This window comes from Maylandia zebra, linkage group LG9, assembly GCF_041146795.1.
Source record: "Maylandia zebra isolate NMK-2024a linkage group LG9, Mzebra_GT3a, whole genome shotgun sequence".
Classification (NCBI taxonomy): domain Eukaryota; kingdom Metazoa; phylum Chordata; class Actinopteri; order Cichliformes; family Cichlidae; genus Maylandia; species Maylandia zebra.
The window spans coordinates 16,775,304-16,801,275 of record NC_135175.1 but is presented as its reverse complement, the minus strand read 5'-3'; the positions used below and the strand labels follow the sequence as shown (position 1 = coordinate 16,801,275).

Here is a 25,972-nt window from a genome sequence, read left to right as displayed (position 1 = left end):
CACACACACACACACACACACACACATCAGGGAAAACAAAACATGTCAGCTTTTGACAATGTGCCATCTGTCCTCGAGCCAACAGATAGGCTTAGACACACGCACACACAGATACAGCCCCTCAGCGCCCATAAGACATGCAGAAACACTAATCGGGTCCTTAGGCGAACATAATTACAGCTTGCCATGTTAATTACCTAACAATTAGCAGCCGTCTTTTCCAAGGGGCAATCAATGAATTAGCTTGCGATTCCCGTGTTGAGTTGCCAGCCGAGCCCTCCCGTTCACACTCCTCCTCACTCCTTCCCACTTGCTCTTCAGACACTTTTTCTGTTCCTGCCTAGCACATATAGAGCAAGTGCCTACATGGCACAGAAAACAGGAATTAATTCACACTTTGCCCAATTAGCTTATTTTATAACCCAAGGCAGACTGTAAAACCATTTTGCACCTTTAGTAAGCAAAGTGGTCAAGAATTTCATTTCTCCTCCGCTATGCACACCTAACGCCTGAGGGCAACAGTTTAAAATTCAATGTAAAACAGGCTGAGGAAAAAAAAACGTTAAAAAATAATCACAATGGAGGAAATTGGACAAATTGGGCGTCTTGTATTGCTCTTTGTCTTCGTAATTCCTGCTCGTTATTGAATGAATAATGAGAAAATTTTGCTGCTGTGATGCCAAATATGAATCTTAATGCCAATTCTGATTGGAAACAAATTGGTGAAGCAGGTGCAGACTCGAGACTAATGATCAATAAAAAAAACCCTCATATTTCATCTTTTTTTTTTCCTTTTTGAGTACCCAAAAACCTATCAGTATGAAAAATGTGCAGCCCTTACCAGAGAAACCATCCATCACTGCTCCTATTGAATTTCCCATATTAAAACTCCAATATGGAAGTCATATAGGCTGATAACACAATCAGATTGAAAATTGAGAAAAATTCACCTCCTACCGATAAATGTATATCACGGATTAGTGCACTTGGATGGTTTGAATCTGTTGACCTCTCGGAAGGTGAACAAACCTTGGGCTTTCTCGTGTTGCGATCAAGCCCAGCGAGAAAGTAGCAACGAAAACACTGACAAAGCATCGCCACGTGCCTATATATATAGCATGTCCAAACCAGCAGCCCACTTATAGGAACGTGCACTATTTGATGTTTATAATTGAATTGCACCTCTTTCTCTCACCCTTATAGAAATTTTTATTCCTCTCATCACTCTTCATGTGGCAGTGGATATTACTGTGGATATTAGAGCGGTACAGATTGGCCTTTAGCTTCTTTTATTACTGAAATCCTGAGGCTGGCCACATGCGTGGGTAATTCATTCATCCTGATTGCCTTGTGTTATATTTACACATCTATGCGGCAGCCAGCCCGCTGTGGCAGCTGTTCATAACACATTATATAGCATGAAATCAAAAGATGAGTGGCATGTGCTTATTTATGTACATCCTGCTAAGAGGTGTAAAAAACATAATTAGACAGGCGCCCCCCAAGACGGGTACACATTCTTTCTTTCCCCTTCTTTTAGCATCGCCATCACAGACCACAACGGCCCTGCTAGGCCCTGCCACAGACAGATCTCTAATAGGCTTGGCTGTCTCCTTCTTAATTTGCTGAAATTGCAAAATCAATAGGTGTAGTCATAGCCGCCCGCTCCCTGTTTTAGTGGGAAAAGATAAAGTCTATGGGAAGGCAATCTTCACTTTCAATTTGCTCCCTGTTCAGTATTGAGGCCGAAGTGCTTATCACTCTACTTAAAGAGACCGTATGCCTGTCTCATAGTGCTGGTGGACATGTAAGGGTTTCATTCTGGAAACCTTAAAAGACACCTTCACTAGCATAAACGTAGTTTTTTAAAGCGCAAACCAAGTGATGTTAATAAAAAGTCTGCCTTTTTTTAACAGAACTGCTGGGAAAGTGAAAAAATAGGTGTGCATTTTGTGTTTTTTTAAATCTGTTTTGTCTTAAAGTTGATGATTCTGCACTGCCCCACCTACAACTACTGCTCTCTGGATGTGAAAAGTTTCATGCCTAGTATCTTGAGTCTCTTCTCAGTGAGGGGGTCTTCTAATTCCAAGCTCACATGGATTATGTGACAACATCTTGGCTTAATCTTTCACTGTGGTATCTGTATGCCACAATGTGTCACTGGAGATGTAGTTTTCCATAAGACAGCAATCCTCGAATTCAGAGGCGCTCTCAACTTTGTATATATATTAGAGGACGCTTTGATGAATGCATTTGTAGATATGAGTTCCTGGATGCAAAAGTGTAAAAGTGTTCATTTATGTTTCTTGTTTTTTTGAAAAGAAGTGTGCGCTCCAAACAGCTCTTGTCGGCAGGATCTTTTGTCTCAGCAAGCCTGTTCGTCCTTTCCTAATCTCCCCTTGATGCTGCCTTTACCCATAATCCTTTCTTTCATTAACTGCCCTCCTATATAGCGCCACCTTTATTGCAGTCTTTTACTTTCTAATTGCAAAGAGACAAGAGCAGGGGGAGGTGAGTGTCCGTGCTGCTGCGGGAGGCTGAGTGGGTGGTGGGTGCTTTCAGAGCATCTGCATAAGAAGTTGTGTTTTGTGGAGGACAGGCCACAATTGAGAGCAAAGGGTATGGGTGGGGTTGGCTTTTGTGGTTGATTGCAGAAATAATTTCACATGTAGAAAAGAGCTTAAAGAAAAATTTTTAATCTGGATATTAAGAACATTATATGTTCAAGTTAAGGGGGTCAGCTCTTGGCATGGCTGCTCCTGGCAGGAAATCCATAGAAATTAGAAACAGGATTTTGATTATGAAGATGAGAGGGGACGAGAGAGGGAGGGCGAGCGAGAGGGGCAGTCAATGTATGTACTTGTAGTACACCACCGTTTTAAGCGCAATCGTACCAATTCATGGAATTTCCTAATTACTTTGTGACTTCCAAACATTTTTAAATCATCCCACATTATAATACAATAAGCAGATTTACCGGAAGAGAGGAGGAGGAGGTGGAGGAGGAGAGGGGGCGAGGGGAGGGAAGAGGAAATGTTTCCAAAACATCCACTGGTGGGTTGCATTTTAAAAATGTTGTTTTCCTGTTGTTAGCATGAAAAAAGGGATGGAGGGAGGGATGGAAAAGAGAAAGGAGGAGGGAGGTTCAATTTTGAAAACACTCGTCCAGATGCATATTTATGACTGTGCGTCATAAATGCACTTTATGATAAGGCAAATAATTCACACGGCGCATCACAGACATCACTTTAACATATTCTATAAGCAGAGTTAAAGACCGCCTTGTTTGCCGTTTCCTATTTCACAATAACCCCCTCCAACAATACCCCCCCACCCGCCGCCCCCATCCTCCCCACCTGCTCCCCCTAGCCCGTCTCTCTCTCTCTCTCTCTCTCTCTCTCCCTCTCTCTCTTTCTCGTCCACCAATGAATCCGAGCCTCAGCAAAGCCCCATACTTGGTTACACACTGGCCCCTATTGGCAGTCTTACCACTTGAACAAATCTAAGTGATGCATGCAAATGAGGGGGTAAAAAAACTGCATTTTTTCCAAATGGTTCAGCGATTTATTTGTTTATTTTTTAATTATTTGTTTCAAAATTTTTGAAATGAGTCAACTTGTAAAGGCAGGATCGTGTGATCTGTTTTTATTATACACCACGGTCATGATATTGTCTTATATTTCCAAATAATTCATGCAAAGAATCGAAATATCACACTTAAATCACTGACTACGGATTATATGTGTGCACTTATTTCATTTGCAGGCATTTTTAAATATATTTAAAAAATACTAAATCATTTCATATTGATTCTTGTGTGTGTGTGTGTGTGTGTGTGTGTGTGTGTGTGTGTGTGTGTGTGTGTGTGTGTGTGTGTGTGTGTGTGTGTGTGTGTGTGTCATTTCCCTTATTTTGCACCCAGACATAAATATTTGCTCAGGTCTGAGGGAATGAGTATCTCTGTCAAAAAACGTGGAAATTGATCCCAACAGTAATATCCCTCAATTAATGTTGGGAGTTTTCTTTTTCCAGGGAGGAACAGTGTGTCAGTACATTTCTGCAGCTAAATACATGATTATACTTAAGCCTCTGCAGTTAGGTGTGCCCAATTTCCACACACTAACACAGAAGGAACACAAGGTCACACACTGAGAGAGTCAGGGAGAAACGGGCAGAAATGGAGGACAGTGTGGGATGAAGAAATGAAGACACAAGGAAGAGCACGTTTCTGTTACATTTGGGAAACTACAGACAGGGCGAAAGCTATTTTACAAGCTGCATGAAGCCTGTGTCAGTTATGCGTTCAACATGAATCGTGAACATGGTCATTTTTCTTCTAGGAAATGGACTTATGTGGCATGGCCCACGAGATGTGGGGCAAACATATTTTGTCACACACGTGTATTAAATTGAGAGATTTTCTGAAATATATAAGTATACGCGCAACTTAAACAGAATAAACACCAATATATGATTTTTATCTCGATTTAAGGAAATAAAATCAGAGGTTTCTGCTTCCTGTTTCAAAATGAAAAAGATTTTTGGCTTTTCTTTGACTATTTAAAAAAAATTCATCTGGATTTTTTGACTTTTGTTTGAACAAAGCGAAACAATTGAAGGCGTCACTTATTTCTTTGCCTAATTAATAGGTAAAGAATTAATAAAGAAATGACTATTAAATGAAGCAGTTGTAGATATAATAATACTTATAATAAAAAATCCAAGCGTTATTTATGTTTTATGGTCCATGCTTTTAAATCGTGATTCTCATCAGATGTTTCTCACATGATTTCCTAATTATATCCTCAAAAAAATCAACTACACCACATATGTTAAGCGATTATGTTGTGTCCCATTTAACTCACATTTCCCATTCATTCTTAAGTGTAAATTTTTGCCCCAAAAGAGGCAAAAAGCACCAAAAACATAGGCGTTTTTTTGCTGTTTTTCCTCGGCTTATCAAAAGAATATAAGGGGTCCTCATAACAATTACGTAGCATTAAACAGATCCCCCACTGATCCCACATAATATTTTGTTCTGTTTTTAGACTATATTCACGTTACTTTGTGGCATTTTAATTGTTTTTTTATTCTTTCTTTTCAAATTTCATTTATATGAAATCTAAAAAAGATCAGAAAACAATACAGTTCAGATTTTTCATTTTAGACTTTGGACCGTCTTTAAATTGCAATTTCAAAAATTCACGCTGTGGCGTCACAGAGCAGGTGTGTGGCAACCTAATGCAACAAAAGCCACTGGAGTTGTCAAAAAGACTTTTTTTAATGGATGGTAGTGGGTTTGCATCTGTCACCACATACACACGTATTCATTCCAAGCTTCTCACACTGAACAAAAACACCAAACGTGTACATCAACATAAACACACATTTTGTTGATCCCACAGCTTTGGAACAGTTACGCTTGCCTATGCAAATGAGCCGACTCTCTCCCACTCCCGATCGTGGTAAAGTGATATGAACTGCTGAATATAAATGATTGGGAATGATTGATAGACCCTCCCACTGACCACCCTCCACAGACAGATAGAAATCCAGACAGATATATGCATCTCTCTTTCTCCTTTCTCGCCTTTCCCTGTGTCTCACCCACTCACTCAAACAAGTAAAAACATATATATATGCTAGTTCATCAACAAGTTATAAACTATTAATAGTGCTTCAATTCAACACTAACACCCAAGAAACACTCCCTGAGCTTAGGTCTCATGCACAGCAGGCCTCAACTGGCCCTGGAAATATCCAAATATGTGCAATCTTCCCAATAATTAGTACATTATTAGAATACAGTCCCCATCCTAATTCATGACAGAAGTGCCAGAGCGGCCAAAGATATTTTGAAGACTAGCTTCCAGAGAAGTTGAACGTCAACTCCGTAGACTACAGGACATGGCCAGTATACATGAATAAATCAACTCAATGGACCATGAGAGTTTTCAATAAGTCACTGCAGCCAGTTTAAATCCCTCAAGGTGTCAACTTTCCTCCACTTCAAGCCTTAACGTGTGACAAGTAAGTGCTGAAAAATCCATCTAACTGCTTCTGCAACATCCCGATTGACAGCACAACTCACCTCACTGTTCAGTGCATTAAATTTAACTGCATCTCCGCCGTACCTCTGCATGTACTTACTGGGCTCTGTCCTGACAAAGCAGCACGCTATGAAGAAACAAGACCTGTGCTCAGGAGGGCCAAGCTCGCACAATGGCCTCTTTAAACACGCACAAGAATGAGAGCGAGTTTACAATGAGAAACTAACAAAAGCACACAGCTAAGACTGGAAATATATAATACTGTGTACAATGTAGAATGACGAGAAAAATAATAAGAAGCCTATGCGGTATAACGGCATGCCGGCGCAGACAAACACCAAATATCTACAAAAGAATGTATTTACCCGACTGTTTCCATCCGTTCCCTTTCCCCAATGCCCGACTGGCCAGGTGTGTGTATGTCAGTGTGTGAGCTACTGTTGGAGGGTCTGTGTGTGATTTCTTTCAGACAGGAGACTGGAAATGGGGTAGAAGCCATTACGCTGGGAGAATCACCCAGAGCACCCCGAAATGAGGGGCAGGGGCCTGTCAACACGCATGGTTATGTGTGTGCTTGTGTGTGTGTGTGCTGGCAGGGTCCAGCCGGTGACCTTCTTCAAATGAGCCCCCCATGATTTATTTACTGTGCCCTTATCCAACCTCTCCCAGCACACATGGACACATGATTTCTAGTATTTCAGTGATAAGGTAGAATCTGCAAATGTGGCTCTTTTTTTTTTCCTCGTTCAGGACAGGACAGGCAGGAGAAAATGGTGTTTGGTGCGAAGAGAACAGATCGGTCACCCTATCTCACACCGCAGTAGCATCTTATTTTCCTCTCCATTTCTCCGCTCTCCCTGTCCTCTTCTCATTTTAGCTCCTTCTCTAGAGCCAGCGTCTGCCTCTCACCCTTATTCTCCCATCCTCGCCCTCCCTGCGCCTTCCCCTCTCACATTTTGCACCGCCAAGACTAGCAAGTCTAGATGCCATCTCGTGCTTTCGCTCTCTCTGTTTCGCTCTTTCCTTCTTTTTTTTTTCTCTCTTTCTCCTCCATTCATCCGTTTTCCCGTCGCCCTCGCTTTCTCCCTCTCTTGGTCTTTCTCACTCTCCCCCGCTCCCTGCGAGGGGGGTGGGGTTTCACTGTCGTGGAGCGAGATGAATTTCTGATTGCTGTCGGGCAGCGCGGAGCACTCTTATTGGTCAGAGTAAGCCAGGGAGGAGAGGCAAAGGCACGGAAAGGAAGAAAAGGAAAAAAAAAAAACTGAAAAAGGATAATTTTTTTTCATTGGGTGCATATGACCATAATTGCACCCCTTCCTTTTCCTCCCCCTCTCTTCCCCTCTCTCAGCAGAAGCAGCAACACGCTATAATTTGAACCACCGGAGCCAATTATGCAGATTAGCTTGCCCCAGGTTGACCAATGACCTCCCACGCCAACCCCCCACCCGTTTACATTTGTTTACAATATGCAAATTACCGCTGGGTTCCAAAATGTGCTGGAGGGTGTCAAAACACCTTTTGCAGCATTACAGTGTTAGTCTAAACTGCCCCCCCCCCCCCCTCTCCACAAGCCCCCGCAATGCTCCCACATGTGAGTGAACATGTGCAAATGAAAGAGAAACAACTTAGCATGAGATTTTGTTTGATGAAGTGTTTGATGAAGTGTTTTGGAGGTTTTTGTGCGACAAAAACTTATTAATACTGCAGCGTTTTGCCCTTAACTTCTGACATGGAGTTAATGCTCTATAAAGTAATTTTTTTTCACTCTTTCTTCCCAGCATTTGTCCTTTTCTCCATCACTCTAGATTAACTCACCCGTCTTTCCCAAATCATCTAACCATCCCTCGGTACCCCTCCTTTTCCCTCTGTTCTTTCTCCCAGCCTTCTCTTTCCAAGTCCTTCCACCTATGTCTTCCTCTCTCGATTCACACTCCTGCTTCCCACCACCCCCTGCCTCCCCCACTGCTACAGAGATGGAAGCTAGTCTGTCTAATTAGCTGTATGGTTTACCTTGGCTCAGTGGGGCCTGGCTTCCTTAGCTGGGTTTAAACAGGGAGATGGACGGGCTGGAACGCTGAAACCCTAGACTGTAATTAGAGACAGGCTCACTGAGGGCACACCACTGCTGACACAGAGCCTCTGTTCCACTGTGCACACACACACACACACACACACACACACACACACACACATAGACGCTGTGGCAAACATAAAATGCATGAAAACAAAAGGTGTGGGCATTAAGTGCACCCAGCCATCCAAGCACGGTCACTGGCATGAAAACACACATACATGCAGAGTTGGCATTCGCTCCTGCCAACAAACACATGAGTCTCTAACACTGCTGTAGTCCGAAATATACACGAGTGCTCTCAATTTGGTTTTAGCCCGGCTTATTCCAACTCATATTTCTGTGGTTTATTTTACTGTATTGCAGCAAGATGTCCCCAAAACACAGTACCAATTATGTCTTTTCCCCTCACCTCATCTATTCTAGCCTCCTCACCGCCACTCGTTGCTGTTTTTAAAACACTGTCTCTCGCTATACCCCCCCCCCCCCCCCCCCCCCCCCCGTCTCGTCCCATGATTTATTACTTCTTTCTTTCTGATTTGAATTCTCCCTCTCTCTGTTACAATTTTATGCTTTGTGGTGGGGCCCGTTTCTATTTTCTCCACTTGGACAGATTAAAAAGACACGCCAAAGACAACACACACAGCCAGTGCCACACACACACGTGCACGCAAACACACACACACACACAGACATGAGCGCACGAGCACGTCCGCAGCTGGTCTGATTGCGCTGGAAGTGTTGTGTTTATTCCCCTCAAAGTTAACTTCATCAAAACAAGGAACAAAAGAGACAGAGCCAATCAATGAAATTCATTAATGAAAACTGAAATGCATTTTATTCTTTTCTAATTACACGCATTGTAGCTCATAATTGAGCGGGGTGTATCAGACTGGAGATTACTTCACACTTGTGCATGGGTCACCCTCCGTGTGTGCATGTATATTTATTGCATTGCTGCACGGTGTGCGCGCGCGCGTGCACAGCGAGAGGAAGGCAGACATACAAAGAGAAGGAGATGAAACTGAATGCTGAGAAAAAAAACTGATATCAAGTGAGGAGCACTGAGGAAGGGGGCAAAATGAGAGACAGACAGAAATATGAAGCAACGGATTGTATAAATCAATTTTTCACCAGTATTATACTGCCCTCTGTTGTTCATGCAGAGAACAGCATTTGCTGACAGTCAGTCAGAATCAGAATCAGAATCAGAATACTTTATTGATCCCTGGGGGAAATTATTTTTTGTTACAGTGCTCCATTTTAAACCAACATTAAGACAAGACAGACAATATGCTAACTAAGAATAGTACAATATATACATATATATACATACATACATACATACATAAGTCACTTATAAATAAATATTTGGAAAAGAAACATGTGTAGTTGTAGCAGCAAACAGTGTGTTAAGTGGATGCGTTGTACAGGGAGATGGCCACAGGCAGGAATGATTTCCTGTGTCGTTCAGTGGTGCTTTTCGGTAATCTCAGTCTCTCACTGAACGAGCTCCTGTGACTGACCAACATGTCATGGAGTGGGTGGGAGGTGTTATCCAACATTGTCTTTATCTTGGACAGCATCCGCCTCTCCGACACCACCTTGAGGGAGTCCAGCTCCATCCCCACAACATTGCTGGCCTTACGGATCAGTTTATTAAGTCTGTTGGCATCTGCGACCCTCAGCCTGCTCCCCCAGCATGCAACAGCATAGAGGATCGCACTGGCCACCACAGACTCATAGAAAATCCTCAGCATTTTCTGGCAGATGTTGAAGGACCTCAGTCGCCTCAAAAAATAGAGACGACTCTGGCCCTTCCTGTAAAGTGCTGTGGTGTTTTTAGCCCAGTCCAGTTTATTGTCAATGTGTACTCCAAGGTATTTATAGTCCTCCACAATGTCAACACTGACCCCCTGGATTGAAACAGGGGTCAAGTGTTTCCTGGTCTTCCTGAAGTCCACGATCAGTTCCTTGGTCTTTGCCACGTTGAGCTGCAGATGATTCTGCTCACACCACGTGACAAAGGAGTCGACCACAGCCCGGTACTCTGTCTCATCATCCCTGCTGATGCATCCAACCACCGCAGAGTCATCAGAAAACTTCTGAAGATGGCAGGTCTCTGTGCAGTAGCTGAAGTCTGTGGTGTAGAGGGTGAAGAGGAAGGGGGAGAGGACAGTCCCCTGTGGTGCCCCTGTGTTGCTAATCACCTTGTCAGACACACACTGTGGGAGACGTACATATTGTGGTCTTCCTGTCAGGTAATCAACAATCCAGGACACCAGAGAAGCATCCACCTGCATCGCTGCTAACTTATCACCCAGGAGGGTCATACCTCTGTGTGGTGAGACCTTCTTTCCCACATCTTTGCAACGAATGCCACTCACACGAGCTAAACAAGGACCACGCATCTCATCAACTTGTATAACTTTGATAAAAGTTCATAGCTTGACAATATAAATCACATTTGGTTGAGTTTATTGACTTCCCAAAGGAAAGATCTTGGCAGCGAGCTGAACAGTGAAGGCAAGACATCGCCGAGGAAGAATGTGTGAAGCCAAAGCAAATTTGGTTTGATTTGATTTTTTCCTCTATGTTTCTATCCTTTTTATCTGTCTCAAAATGTGCTGTTTTGTCAGGAAGTCGTGTCACCGCCACATCCCCCCTTTTATATTTCATTGCTAAATGCTGATTGCTGTTCCTGAGATTAAAGTGGACCGTTACAAAGAGAACATGTACTCGCAGGTGTCATAGTATTTTAATGTGTTATGACAACAGCGAGACACTGTCAGGAACACTGTGTATACTAAAAGTACAGACACCTGGTATTCTTTTAGGCATTGTTCACCTCCAATCAAACAAAAATGATTAAAGAAAGGTGGATACTGTGCAAGTGTGTGTGTGTGTGTGTGTGTGTGTATGGTTTGTCATCTGGCCCTAACTGCCCTACAATAACAAATGTTCCAGCCTTCTGATTGGGCAATTAAAGGCAGCAGGGGCGCTGTGTTGACGGGTGAAAGTGTGACATCCATCATCTGAAACAATCAGCGCCTACCAAGCAGCATGTGCTAGTGTGTGTATGTTTGTAAGCTATAGGCTCCTCAAACTACATCAAGCCCCCTGTGTCTCTATAATAACTCCATGAAATCAAACACACACCTCCTTAATCCCAGGTGATGCACAGTAGCCAGTGGCATAAAAAAGAAGACCAAAAAAAAAAAAAAATCAATAATGACCATGTGACCAAACCAGGAAATGCTTGAACAAAGACCCAGGTAGGGAAACACTATAACAGCGTCTGCTAAAAAGCAAATTCAGCATAGCAAGGATATCTTTCCTTTCATTATGTAGTTTGCTTACCCTAATGCCAGCAAGAAAGATCACATGAAGGCGGTTTAAATTAACACAGGGTTTAACAATCTAGCTACAAGCGTGTTCATATGAAAGGGGAAGCGTTAGCATCATCACAAACCATCACATGGATCAGCCTACTGGCAGCAACTGATTTTACAAAGAAGAAAACAATATAATACCAGATTGGAAGCCCTTCTTTAAGACTGGAAAAGACCTACTATGTTAATAAAATTTTGCCTATTTCAAGGCAGGAAAGGTCTGCAAAAATGCTGAAGGTGTAAATTAACAACAATTTAAGAGAGATGAAGAACACCTTACAGTCTCTAAATGTACAAACAGATGGGAATAACATGCTATCAAATGAGCATAGTGCACAAATGTAAAGTTGGATTGGACTCAGCTTGTAGCCAACCCTTGTAGTAATGGTTTTCTATAAAAAGCCCGGCCTTCACCCTGTATAATCAAGAATGCACTCTAGTTTGAGGTGAGCTGCCATCATGTCTGACACCGGGCACCAAGAGGAACATCTGGGAAGAAAGGCTATGGTTGGGTATCTTTAGCTGAAATTTGCTCATTGATGAGGTTTAAAGGTAGTCTGATTTTTAAAGAGTAACACAAACAGTGTTTTATTGTCCTTTTTTATTTCAAGTCTGTTTTTGATCTGATCATCCCCATCCTTATTAAAATGCCTGAATTTTTTTGGTTAGAAATGTTCTTTGTTGTACATGTAACCCAACCCAGCAGTGATGTCACAGAGCCTGGAGGCCACTTGTATATCACTGCAAGATAAGAATTTCACCAGCTGTAGGTTTTTTTGGGGGGGGGGGATGTTTAATTAATAACTTATATTAAAGAAATTACAGATTCAGCTGGACTAAACTAAACATGGGTGATTGAAATAAAAATAATAACAAGTTTTGCTATGGCAGATATTTGTATCATTTTTAATTTCTTTTGTTTTGTAATCTCCATAATTATGACATATTTACTCCTTTTTCTCAGGCTGAGGTTACAGTTACAGTATAATTTGTAAGCTTGTTGCTTGACCTCCCCTTTTGCTTTTCTCCTGTCGAGTTTTATACAACTCTATAAAACTAGTTCAACCAGAAACACTGATGTCACAGTCTGGAGAAAAAAAATAATGCCAACATGTTAAACATGTTTTTTGTTATAGTACCTTCTAAAGGTTGAGGGATTTGTAAAAATAAAGTCACATACCATTAGGTCCATTTGATTACTGCTGAAAGCTGATGTGTGCCTGAACAGTGGGTGTGGGGGGAAGTTCTTCCAGAAAAATAAAAATAAGTCACACAAGCTAATATTACTAATTTGACAAGTTTTATGTGTCTCTTTGGTATGCAAAAGAAGTACTATATTTAAAAACGCTGGTGTTTCAGCGCATATCCAAGAAGGACTTATACTTCCTGCAATGTAGAAATGAAGCTCAGTATCAAAGCAGAGCCTTAGTCTTAGCTGTTGATTGTCTAAGAGCATAATTAATGCAGCAACTAATCCAACATGCCATCTAGCCAACCCAGAAATGTCCAATCACATTTACCGTTTCAGCTCGGGTTTGAAGCTGCTCAAGAGTCCACAGCCACGGAGCTTTCAGACCACTGAGTGAGGCACTAATCATGACACTATTAACTGAGAAAACATTGGGAATTAGTCAGATGAGGAAAAGTTGCTTTTCCACTGAGGTTTTGTTTAGTTAATTCCCTGTTGACAGCCAAGTGTGCCACTTGCCTTGAGAAAACTTACTTGAGAGGGAAAGATTACTTTTTATCCCTAATTAATGCAGCTTATTTGCATAGCCAAGTCATAATATATGCTAATGTGCATTTACAGTGGCGAGTGCTGCATAGACAGTTAATGTGGCCTAAATACGTCATTAAAATTATTATGGTGCATCTACTACGTATATTTCTATTTCTGCACATGGGTTTCTCGGTCCCATACATTGACATATATACTTACAGCAATTAGAAACGTAAAACATGACTGAAATAATTTATGTTTTGGGGATGTGGTGGATGTGGTTGCGGAGAATGTAAATGCGGCTGACTGCCTGGGTGTGTGTTTGTGTGCGTGGTATTCAAGCCAATGATTTGCATTCGTGTGTGTGTGTGTGTGTGTGTGTGTGTGTGTGTGTGTGTGTGTGTGTGTGTGTGTGTGTGTGTGTGTGTGTGTGTGTGTATCTTAGCTGGACATCCTGCAAAAACAATCAAGAACTGAATGAAAAAAAATTTAAATGACACCCGGGCATCAGCGAAAGAACAACATCTGTGCGTTTATTTCTGCATGAACTGCCAAAGACAAGGAAGGAATATTTGTTCCAATCAAATGCAACATATGAGTCATGAGCAGGATGACACATCTCACATCAGCAGTTATCCGCACTACCATGTGGTCTTAGGACAGATCAAAATCCCTAGCAGCTATCTACAGTAAAAGTTAATAATGTATTAACTGGACTTAATTTATTAATGATAAATAATTTAGCATAATATTAACTGTTAAAGGTGATGAAATACTAAACTTTAAATAAATGCTACTGGAAACTATCTATACATCAATACAAATGCAATCAACCCAAAGATAACACCAACGCTAACAGCAGCTATAGCTAACAAGCAACCATGTCCCGTTCCAGACAATTCTGGCGAATAAGCGGTATGAATGTTGTCACATGGTTTGTAATAATGCATTTTTGGTTTGCTTGGAGTTCACTTGGAGTCTTCTCTGTGTGAAAAGAAACCAAAGCATGAGTATAAGCTACAGGTTGATAAACTCATTAGCTGATTTGGAGCAGAGTAAACGAACTGTAGGTGTAAAACGCCCTTAGGGAAAATGACACCAGTTGTTCAGTTTTTGTGGTTCAGTTGAGCCTCTAATTGCGCATTAAAATAAACATAGCCTCATTAGTGTCCACAGCAAGCTGTTATATGTAGGCTATCACTGTGGAACGGCTTGTCACAACTGAAAATGAGAGGACAATTGAGGAGTCCAGGAACACTGAGTGTAATTCTACTACTTGGATTCCCAAGTTTAAGCCTATCACAAAGTTCATGCATGACTGTCCTAAGAATTATGTAAACTGTGCAACCAAACTTGTGGAAAAGACTGAAAATTCATAAAAACAGACATAAAAGAAAAAGATGGAACACAGAATTGCGAGTTGTTGATACCAAATTACTCGCCCTATTCATTCGTGTGTCTCGAATCTGACTGAAATGAATCAGATGCAAGGACTATGATCTCTCCCTTTTCTCTGGTCATTTGCAAGCTTCACTTATCTTCCCCTGAGTGATTTCATTTGGCTTTGAGTGGCTTTGAGAGGAGAATAGCACCAGATGAGGCCGACTTAAAAACCAGGTTTCTCAAAATTTCCTTTCCCTCTTATGGATATTAAGTGCCGTGATCTCAAACAAGCGAGGCTCTCCCAAGTCACTGCAAATGGTGAAAAGCCGGAGCTTATATTTCTGTTTTACGCAAAGAAAGAAGAAAAGAAAGCGCTAGAGACAGGGAGAGCAGGAGATCCAGTATAAAAAACAATAAGCTCTTTCCTTTCAATCTGAGCTTTTCTGGTAATTAGGTTTGCCTAAAAGATGGGGAAACTGAATGGAAGATGATGGAGAGAGGAAAAGAACAGGCCTTTATTTTTAAGGGAGGGCGGTACAGCAGCTCAAGAATAACAGCCCGCCGTTTTCTCCTTAAGTGCTCTCTTGTTTGATTACCCCCTCCTCCACTTCTCTTCCTGGCTACAAGCAGGGTGTGCATTCCTGTAGCTTTTTGGTTTCGACAGAGGGTCTGAGCCACGGGGGGCAACGTGCATGCATCTGCGTACCTACAACCCAGAGTATATGCACACACTCATGCCTGTGCATGCTTACCCAAAAACGTGACTGTACGTCCATAAAGTTTTCTGTTTTCACCCATGCGGCCAAGTTACAGACTATATTCCATCTTCAAAACACACAGTGGCACCATCAAATGAGTCACCCCTTTCATCTGCTTCTACTGCTCTCAGTTACTGCAGCTTCCGCCTTGCCTAATGGATTTTCAAATGCAGGTACACGATTTCTTTCAAGACTTGACAGGCATTTTCCTTTGTGTTTAGAGATGAGGATCAGGCCCTGAGTGGTTCGCTGTGACGGTGTTGTTGAAAGATTCCGCATACAGAGTAGAAGCATTTTCCCTGAACTTGTTTGAAAAGGCCAAATGTGAGACTTGTACATGTATTTTTCAACATGTGGCCAAACAAAATGAGCTAAAAGCAACTGAAATACTATCATTCTGCTGTGTTCGGGGCTTTGTATTTGTTCGTTCTGGGGTGCGTTCTCACATTGAGCGTATACTACTTTGTGAGTCAGAATGGGTTACTGCAATGGACTGTTTTAGATCTCAGGACAGAGCTGAGAGCCCATCCCAAAAATTCGGCATAAAAAAAAAAAAAAATGAAAATGCACAAAACATATTAAGAAACCCCAACAAAGGCCTCTCTATAAAAATTGAAAATCGGCTAGTGCAGCTTATTTTTCTGCTTTTAAACAGGACCGCTGCCATTTTTGAAAATAAATAGAGCTGCAGCTCATTAATTAGATCCAAAAAGTAACGACTGTTTAGAATTTTCCACTTAGCTTAACTACAGTGAAAACCAGTATGTCCAATTTGTACACGCATTAGACTTAAGAGTGCAGACATGCCGCCGCCATCATTGACTGTGAATGTATAGGATGAAGCCATTATGGTCAGCATCAGATAAGCTGTGACAAGCTGACTCGAGGTGCCAAACTAGTGTTCTAACCTGGATGTAATTAGCTCTGATTTCCAACTGCCCTCTCTGAGCCAGAAAGGCAATGTCTTCTAATTAACTAGAGAACACTGACAGCCTGGTGCCACCTCCATTTGGTCCCCACTTGAAACAAGTGCCATGTCCTGAGGGTTCCTGTCAGACCTAGTGCTCTGTGAACGGTGTGACATGTCCCTTCATGTCTCCATTCATCCCGCTCGCTAGCTCTCTCTTCCTCTCTCTCTCTTTCCTGACAACTATTTTCTTCTAATCATGCTCAGGAAACCAGAATGTGTTTGGCTGAAGGGGGAAACAGTCTGCGCCTATTGTACATGCGTGTGTGTGTGTGTAATGAAGTGATGGAGACAGAGGAAGAGGTAGAGTGAGAGAGAGAGGAGGAATGACCAAGTGAGCAAATGAGCGTCAGAGAAAAGGAGGGAGAGATGTTCATAAGTCATCTTTTCTGTGTCGCCATACACTGTGCTTCATTATCTGCCTGGCCTGGAGAGTGATGTCTTCCTAAACCGGCACCGGAGCCAGAGCCAGCGGCCTGCCTCCACCGCATCCACACTTACTGCAGCGTGCACCATGAAACCACACAGACGCACACATATAGGTGGAGGCAATTCGAATCCTTAGAGCTTCATAATGAACGCAAACCAAGAAAGTTGCCATACAATATACATTTGATGATACACGATGAAACAAGGACAAAAAGCAGGGGGCTGTCACCTTTGAACTGGAGCTTACAAAAAGAAAATGCCAAGCATGTAGATGTCCATGAAACATAAACACAAAACTAATGAAATAAACAATTTCAAAATTCCATTAATTATAAAAAGGGTAATATGAGTTAATCCAGGACAAAGCTCAAAGAAAGATTGTTCAAGGTTTTTATGAAGCTAGAAGGGGAAAGAGATTACAGTGAGACTGACAGTGGTGTTTTGGGGCTCGTTTAAAGGGAAGTCTGGTATTAAAACAGCATTTACATAAAGTTTAGCCGCTGAGTGAATGCCTGTAAAGCTTTCAGAGCCTTTTTAGATTCCTGATCTGCTCCAGTTTAATAAATTCAGCTTGGAGAGAACTGACTCTTACTGAAGTAAGAGTTTTTAGCTGCATGTGCTCCACTGCTACGCTTCTAAAACGTGCACATTTCATAGATTTTACAACTTATCAGCCGTCACAAAACAATCAAAGTATTTCACTGACAAACTGTATATAAAGGATAGACTTCGCTATTGTTCTGTCACACTTATTTTGATGCCTAAAGCTGAGCATTTTGGCCATCGCCATCTTTGTTCTTTGAAACCTTGTGATAACTGAGGGATGGATCTGACTGAGAAACCGTGAGACTCTGCCAACTCATGCACTTGCAACCTGTGAAGTACAAGATCTAAAGCATACACTGATTTTTCTTTTTTTTGACTCGAAAGAGATCCATAATTTACAAAATAAAAATCACGTGATATCAAATAATACATTAAATGGATATTGTATTATATTAAGGTTGTTTTCCTAAAGACTTCTATACAGTCAGATTTCTTTTTGCATCCAGAAGCATCACCTACCAGCTACCTGCAACCACTAAACAGCTTTTATTGCTAAATGATATCTCTAATCAGAAAATCTCACAATAGAAAGTCAAAGCATTTAGGTATGTAGACATGGTCAAGCTGATCTGTTGCCGGTTCGAGCCCCGGCTTGGACAGTCTCGGTCGTTGTGTCCTTGGGCAAGACACTTCACCCGTTGCCTACTGGTGGTGGTCAGAGGGCCCGGTGGCGCCAGTGTCCGGCAGCCTCGCCTCTGTCAGTGCGCCCCAGGGTGGCTGTGGCTACAATGTAGCTTGCCATCACCAGTGTGTGAATGTGTGTGTGAATGGGTGGATGACTGGATATGTAAAGCGCTTTGGGGTCCTTAGGGACTAGTAAAGCGCTATATAAATACAGGCCATTTACCATTTACCATCTGCTGAAATTCACATTAAGCATTGGGAAATAAAGGCAAAAGCCAGCATAGCCCACAAAGCTGAGCAGGTCAGCCATAAGCCACAAAGCTGTCGTAGGGCCCTGGACAGCAACTGACAAGATTATCAGTGCCAGGCTAGCCTGTGATCTACTGGTGTTTTCATGAACTCTCTAGGGTTTACACAAAGTAATCATTTGGCTGTCCAGACAAAAACGACTAGCTGATAGCAGAGGTAAACAAGACAGGGAACAACACTGTCCAGAGCAAACAACGGGGGTGGTGGGGGGGGTGTCACCAAACTGAACAATGAAAGTTCTGATGAGTTTCAGTCTCTGCTGTAGCGTTCGGATGATAGAGTCAGAATTTGGACGCATGGATTCATTTGGTCTTGTATCAACAATTCAGGCTGCGGGTGGTGGGGTTATGTTGTGGAATTTCTTGGCACACTTCATACCCCTCTGGTAGGTTTGCATTTCCAGTAGGAATGCTGATGATGAGTTAATAGCTGAAAACAATTCATAACTGCAAGATCAGTAAAGCCCAAACTTTGCTGTTGGTTTGTTTTTTCTGTACTTTATTCCACTTTTAAGAAGTATTTTTGACCTGACGTTGGCCCATGTTTGCACAGGCTTTTTAAAAAGGATGCTTGCCATTGTTTGACCAATCAGCACTTAATATCAGGACCAATTGCCATTTCTTTGAAGGAGGAATTAAAAAACAATCTTAAAACTAAAGTCTAAGAACTTTTATACACATATAAGGGATGTACTTCCTCCAGTAGTTGTCAGAAGTTTGAATCCCCTTCAGCCTCAAAGCACCTGAGGTGCAAGTGGAACGTGAGCGAAGATCCAATATGGATACAAAGTATAAAATCTGACATTGAGCAGTAGTGCAGTCTGGTATCTCCTAGCTGCTTTTCAAATAAAACAAAAATCTTTAAGCCACTCAACCACAGTTTAGATGCTTTTGAATCCAACATGCTTTTTAAAAACCCTCCCATAAACCTTGGGCAGCCTGTAATTTTCTCCACTTTTGTAACGCAGAGCAAACTGACATTCCATTTTAAATTTAGCGGAAAGACTTTTGTCCTTCTCTGACAGCTGACTCCTGAAGTCCCCTCAATTACCCTTCACTAAACCTGGATTTACAGAAAGACATTTGTCACAAAACTGCAAAAACATCTTTCCAGAGCAAAAAGTATTTAGTGCGTTATGCTAAATCTCCGTGCCACGCCACAGGATCCATCTAGTAGTTTGAGGTGCATCATAACCAGCCTAATTGGACAGGTGTTTGCAAGCCATTATGATACTAAACCGTTGTGTCAGTAGAAGAGCCCAAAAACAGCACGATACCCCCAAAGACCTGCTGAAGGATTAATGCAGTGGTTTAGATGGGAGGGAAGGCTTTTACGTGTCAGAGTTGAGAGAAATTAAGATTGGGGAGAGAGAAACACAGAAAGAAAGAGATTAAAGAAGAGCAGCACTCACAGTGTGAGGTAAGCCACAGTCATCTCTTGTCAACCACCCCTGGTGGGAGTATGTACCCCACACAGAGAAACAGAGACAGACATTAGCACTCCACTCAACCTCAAATGCCTCTTATTTATGGAAAAAACACGCAATAAACAGCAGCAAACTAACACTTGCTCCTTTCTGTAATTGTACCCCATCAAATGTGTGATGCAAAATAACTCCTTTAAAGTAATTGCACATACACTAATATATTAACTCTAAAATTATATTAGAGTTGCAGTTGTGCAGGTTTCATCTGACAGCATAAAGTTTTTAATAACAATATAAAGCCTCAGTTGAGCAATAGACACATTGCCCTGTGTTTCATTAGAGCCTACAAGTCAGGCCTAAAATAATACCAGAGTCAACCTGAAAGGGTGAAAGGTCAACTAGAAGATCAATGTTCTTCCCAAGGGTTATAAGCTTATCAGAGTACACAAATACACACTGGCAAACACACACACACACACAAAAGGCTTTCTTCACCTGTTATTGGATGAGGCGCACAAGCCTGGGGTGAGGCACTCAATGAATAGATCCTTATTGATTCCAGCTAAACGGTATGTACTGCAGGGCCAATTCAACCTCTCGACAACTCACTCATGCTACATCTACCCTACGAGCAACTAACCCCTACCGTGAACACACAAACACCAGAGCTGCGATCTTTAGTGCACCGCGCGCACGTACACACGGCGCAAACTCTCTCCCCACCACTCCAAGCTCTCTCCTAAATGACCTCGTGAAGTAGGGTGAGGCTCTTCACACATCTACCAACAGTGGTGGAAACTGAGCAAAATATCCCCTCATTGATCGCTTGACAGCACCCAAAGGTCAACAAGGCAGCGTTCGCAGCAGGCTGAATGGCCCCCCATCAGATCCTGTTTGCAACCGATGAGATGGTGAGAAACTCTGTGTATTTGAATGAGATTAGCTAAAAGCTGGTGAGCAGTTTTCAAGCATTGGAGAGAGGTTTTTCCCTTTTGTTCCATTTTTTCCTGACTCGTGCCTGGTTTGTTTGTAAAAGTGTTTGTGTTTTTCGCCACAAACGAGTTCTAGTAACTGACAGATTTTCCTGTAACAGGATGATTTCGACTAAATTATAGCATAATATGTATTCACAACTAATTCGATTTATGTGCTAAGCCATGACCCTGTTTTTTTTATTATCATTCAAAATTTGTTTTATCTAGATGATATATTACCAGCTATGAAATAAACTATTTAACTAAATATATTATTGAATATTATTATTACTGTTTGAATTAAGGATATTAGAAAACCAGAGCAGCTTGATTTGCTAAAAATGAGAGCGCTAGGTCTTGGGTGCATGAACCCCAAGTTCCTGCTACTGTTTGGGTTCCTAAAACAACAGCAACACAGCATGCAAGAAAATTTATTTATTATAATTAATTTCATTCTTACCTAAATACATCTGCAATCTCGTGATGCTGCCATCACAATGACACTTGGACAACAAAGGGGAGGCAGAGCAACGCGACGTAATCTCACAGCACCCCGAATCTGCAGTCAGACAAAAAGTGTGTCACAAAATAATGCATTTCGAGATCAAAAAACGAAATGTTACTTCTATTAACACGAAGGTTGGAAGAAGGGGAAGACTAATGAGCTTCTATAATCCAAAATACAATAAATAAACATCAGAAGAGAGAAAAGAGAGCAGTGTTAGTAGTGTTACACCTACTTCAAATCAATTGACTGAAAAGGAAGATTCAAAGTACTATTTTTCCAGTTTTGAGATGTCTGTTCTCAGCATAAGACAATGTTTTCCACCAGAACACCACTAACTCATTTTGTATTGCCTCGTCTGAATGAACCTTCCCCCTGATTGTTTCAATCTTCTCACTAGTGCACATTTGACTTTCCGCTTGGCTCGAAAACAATAAAACACATGCTGGTTAAAGCAAATTTCAAGGTCAGTAAATTACCAAAATGTCAGAGTGCAGTCTACGCTGCCACCAACAAAATAGACCCCTTAAATATTCTGACGTATTGCTAAATTTCTTCCTTGTACTTCTTGATGCCTTCTGCCATGTCAAACCTGGTCTGTCTGCACGCATTTTGGAGGTGCGCTCATCCATCACTGATAACAAATGTTTAAAAAAATAATCATCTTAATCCCAGGGAGGGATTAAAGACTCTTCTATTCACACACTAACTTATTTTGTGTGTTTGCATGTAAATGAAGGCAAATATGAGCCATAACTGGTTTTTAGAGCATTATCTTATCATAAGTTTTTGCATTAATATCCTCTTAATTTCATAATAAGTAATGTTTATATCTGTACATGCCATGCACGTTGCTTTTATTCAGGTTTTGGCGTTTAAATATTTTACAACTGATTCACATTTTTTTAAGTATTTAGAATTCATGATGTTTTTAAATTCTTTGTGTGCGTGTCTATGTGTGGTTGTGTGTGTGACTATATGCTGGGATATCAGGGCATTCTGTGTTTTCATGTTATGTGTGCCACTAGGGTAATTAGGAATAGGAAGGAAAGAGTGATCAAAGTGAGCACTTTCCACCCTCCGTTTCAGTTCTGATAGGAGTGTGTGCCTGCATGCATGTGTGTCTACATATGTGTGCATGCTTGTGTGATGTACACTATGAGGCTTTGATGCTGTAAGCTCTGCCGGTTAATGTACTACGGATAAAAATACTACACCATGTAATCTGGCATTTATCCCTAGAGAGCAGAAGCCCAAAATATGACACATGTCAAGAGGAAGGAAAGGGGAGAAGAACGAGTGCAAGCAGGGGGAGAAGTGGAGGAATAAAGGAGGTAAGAGACCAAGAGCCTGTGTTTCGTCTTCTACCCTGAGATGATTTAAAGGCTGACATTTATAAGACATGCACAAACTCTTCTCAGTAATTATTTGAAATTAATTCAGGACTATGAGAGAATAGAGACAACAAAGATGTACAGATTCCTCAAATACAGATGTGCATACTTGGTGCACTATAGGACAGCACTAAGGGGTTTAAACATTTCTTTGTCTTTGGGCCAAACTAGGAACAAATTTGGGTATAATGCTTCATCCAAAACCTCAATTTACTTTAACACTTAGTTTTGGGGAACATAGCGCGCGTGCGCAATTGCACACAATAGTCTCTGCGCACAAAAAATCTGTGTTGCGCACAAAAATATATATATATACGAAATTTGTATATACTGAGCTAATCAACGTCGTTGACAGGCTATGACAAATTCAAATTTATGTGTTCAGGGCCCGAATAGCCTGGGGGAAGAAGTTCCTCCTCATTGCCTCTGTTTTGGCCTTAAGGGAGCGGAAGCACTTCCCAGACCTCAACAGTGAGAAGAGTCCATTGTCGGGATGGGAGAGGTCCATCATAATCTTCCTAGCTTTGGTCTTACACCGCTTGGTGTAGATGGACAGCAGGTCAGGGAGCTCTAATTGAATGATGCGTTCGGCTGAGCGCACCACTCTTTGCAGATCTCGTCTGTCCTGCTTGGTGCTGTTCCCAAACCAGGTGCAGATGTTTCCCGTCAGGACGCTCTCGATGGTGCAGGAGTAAAAGTTCTTGAGCACCCTCAGTGGCAGATGGAAGTCTAAGTCTTCTGAGAAAGAAGAGACGCTGACGGGCTTTCTTGACCAGGGTGTTGATGTGACAGCGATGTGGACACCCAGGTATCGGAAACTGTCCACTCTCTCCACTGGCGTGCCACTGATGATGAGGGGCTTGTAATTCCTTGTCTGCTTTAGTGAAGTCCACGATCAGCTCTTTGGTCTTGCTGATGTTTAGGAGGAGGTTATTCTCCTGGCAGTTCTCCAGCGTCCTTATGTGCCAACACCGGTGTTTTAGCTAGCAAAGCGGCGTGGCTGATGTGGAGTAAAGCCACGTTAATGACAACGTGAACAACCATTGGAGATGTGAGCAGGACAGACGGAACAATTGACGGAAAACGTGTGGACTTTATACCAGTTTTTAAATTGTGTTGATAGGCCGCGTAAAACCAGAGTTATGATAAAAATAATTTGTAATGTTTGGTTTTCTTCCTGGATACTATCATTGTTTATATTTACTGCGGGAAGAAACGGTAAAAACTGCGTTTTATAAGAAAAACGATCGAAACACTCTCCGCTTTTGAGCAAAAACAAAACCAAAAAAACCCCACCCTTTCCTATTGGTCGAAAAATGTACCATGTCGACCAATCAAAACATGGCACTTAGTTGTTAAGAAACGGGAGGAAGTTTTAGGAGTGATGGCAGTGTTTTGAGATGTGAGAGATTTGAGACATTTAGCGCAAGTCTTGTGTAGTTAGTGTAGTCAATAGTTTTGTTGTGTGTGTCAGAACAATGCGGCGACTGCTGAATGTTACAGGTGTTACAGGAGTGATACATCTCCTGTTGTCAGGCCTGCAGGTATCAGGCTGTTGTTCTCCTTTATCTCATAGTGGACAGAAATAATTTTTTGGAGTGGCACAAATTATTTGTGTGGCATCAGATTTGATGCAGAACAGCTGATTGTTCTGTAAATAGTTTGAAATGTTTGTTTAAAAAAAAACGCCATGGCTGCATTTTTAGGTTAAACAGCTGCAAAAGAACTTTGTTGTTTGCAAAACTCAGTAACTTTTTTGGAGAACTATATAATTAATTGCCCAACATCGGTCATTATTTACTATATTTTGTAGACAGAGAGTTGCAGGACTCTCTCCCAGACCACAGACTCATAGTCATAATACAAGTCAGAGCTTTATAATAAATAAATAAATAAATAAATAAATAAAGTTGTGTTTTCAAAATTGGAGTTCAAGTTATTTTTACTTCCAATAGTGTTAACATACTACACAGGTCATGAATAAGATTTTTTTTTAATTTTCATTGTAAGTGGGCTAAAGCAGTTAATTAAAAGTAGTCTAACATAAATGTAAATGCTGTAATTTGATTATTTTAATAAACCATGTGACTTGGATGGACTTGAGCAGTCCGCACTGACAGTGAAGAATCCACTAAACACCAGGAAACCTTTCACAGCGAGCCATGCTGCAGGGTTTTCTCACACACAAAAAAGCGGCTATTAGCCCGTTCGTTTAAGGCACAGCCCAGCTATTCTGCTAGAAATATATTCAAGACTAAACCCTCTGGAAAATTCATCATTATATTTGTACTTAATAGCAAATACAAGACACGTAAGAGTAGCTTATATATAAGTCAAAAATAGCAAGGCAACAATCTAGCTAACCATGAGTCGCATGGAGTTTACATAGAGCACAGCAAAAAGCAGGCACAGGTCCTTCCTTACCTTACATGTAATTTACTTTGGTTTTTCATTGCAGCAGGATGTTCTTTTTAGCCAATCAAGTCTAAAGGTAAAAAGTAGCTAATGACACTACCTAACATAACATCACTGGAACCTTTTATTTTCCAAAACATGTCATTCATAATGAAAGCAGCTAGCAACGTGAAGCAATGACCTCTTGAAAGCCTTTAACCTTGCAGGAAGTAAAAGAAGGGGGGGCATACAAAACGCAAAAAGTTTCAAAATTAATACAAAACTAATCACAGACACTCACTTTTCCGATATTAGAATATCCTGTGATCAATAAAGTAGTCTGATTCTGATTTTGATTAAATGTCCAGGTCAATCTCCAGAGTTAAGAAGAAAGAGTGGATTGACATATTTTGGGAAAATATTATTGGCAGTTTCAAGAATTAGAAGGAGAATAAAGTCGATATCATTTCTGATAACAAGCTAAAATACAAACCATTGGATTACTATATATCTCTAAGTTAACGTATGCCCTGTTTGTGCCTGTTTGAAACTCATCAGCATTTAGGGTGGTGTCTTCTTCTTCTTCTATCTGTTCACTTTAGGGATCACCCATCCTAGCATCCTCCTCTGTCACACCAATCATCCTTCACTACATCCACAAGCCTTCTCTGTGGTTTTCATCTTTTCCTCCTTCTTGTTTTTGTCCAGAGCATCTACTATCTCTTCTCTGCACATCTTCAAATCATATTGTCTCTCTTGTGCCCCAGAATTATTTTTGGTTGAAGGAGGTTGTATGAAAAGTTGCCTGGTTTTCATACAAATGTAACAGTAGTTCTCTTAACAAGAAAGAAAATTAGCACATTTAAATAAACCATTTTATTTATTTCATACAAAAATAGACTTATTTTTAAAAAGAATTTTAGCAATCTTATTTGTTACTGCTTTTTTCTTTTCCTTTTATAAAGGCTGC

General features: G+C 41.2%; 1 long non-coding RNA gene across 3 annotated transcripts in view; it reads right to left on the bottom strand.

The window, feature by feature from the left end:
* LOC143420497 (uncharacterized) overlaps positions 1–25,176 on the bottom strand; it is a 149,680-nt gene extending 124,504 nt beyond the window's left edge. For all 3 annotated transcript variants that reach the window (XR_013100327.1, XR_013100325.1, XR_013100328.1), the window contains exons 1-2: positions 25,033–25,176; positions 21,170–21,268 (exon numbers count right to left, since the gene is read on the bottom strand). This is a non-coding gene — a long non-coding RNA (uncharacterized LOC143420497). The remainder of the gene's footprint in view (positions 1–21,169; positions 21,269–25,032) is intronic.
* Between the last annotated feature and the right edge of the window lie 796 nt (positions 25,177–25,972).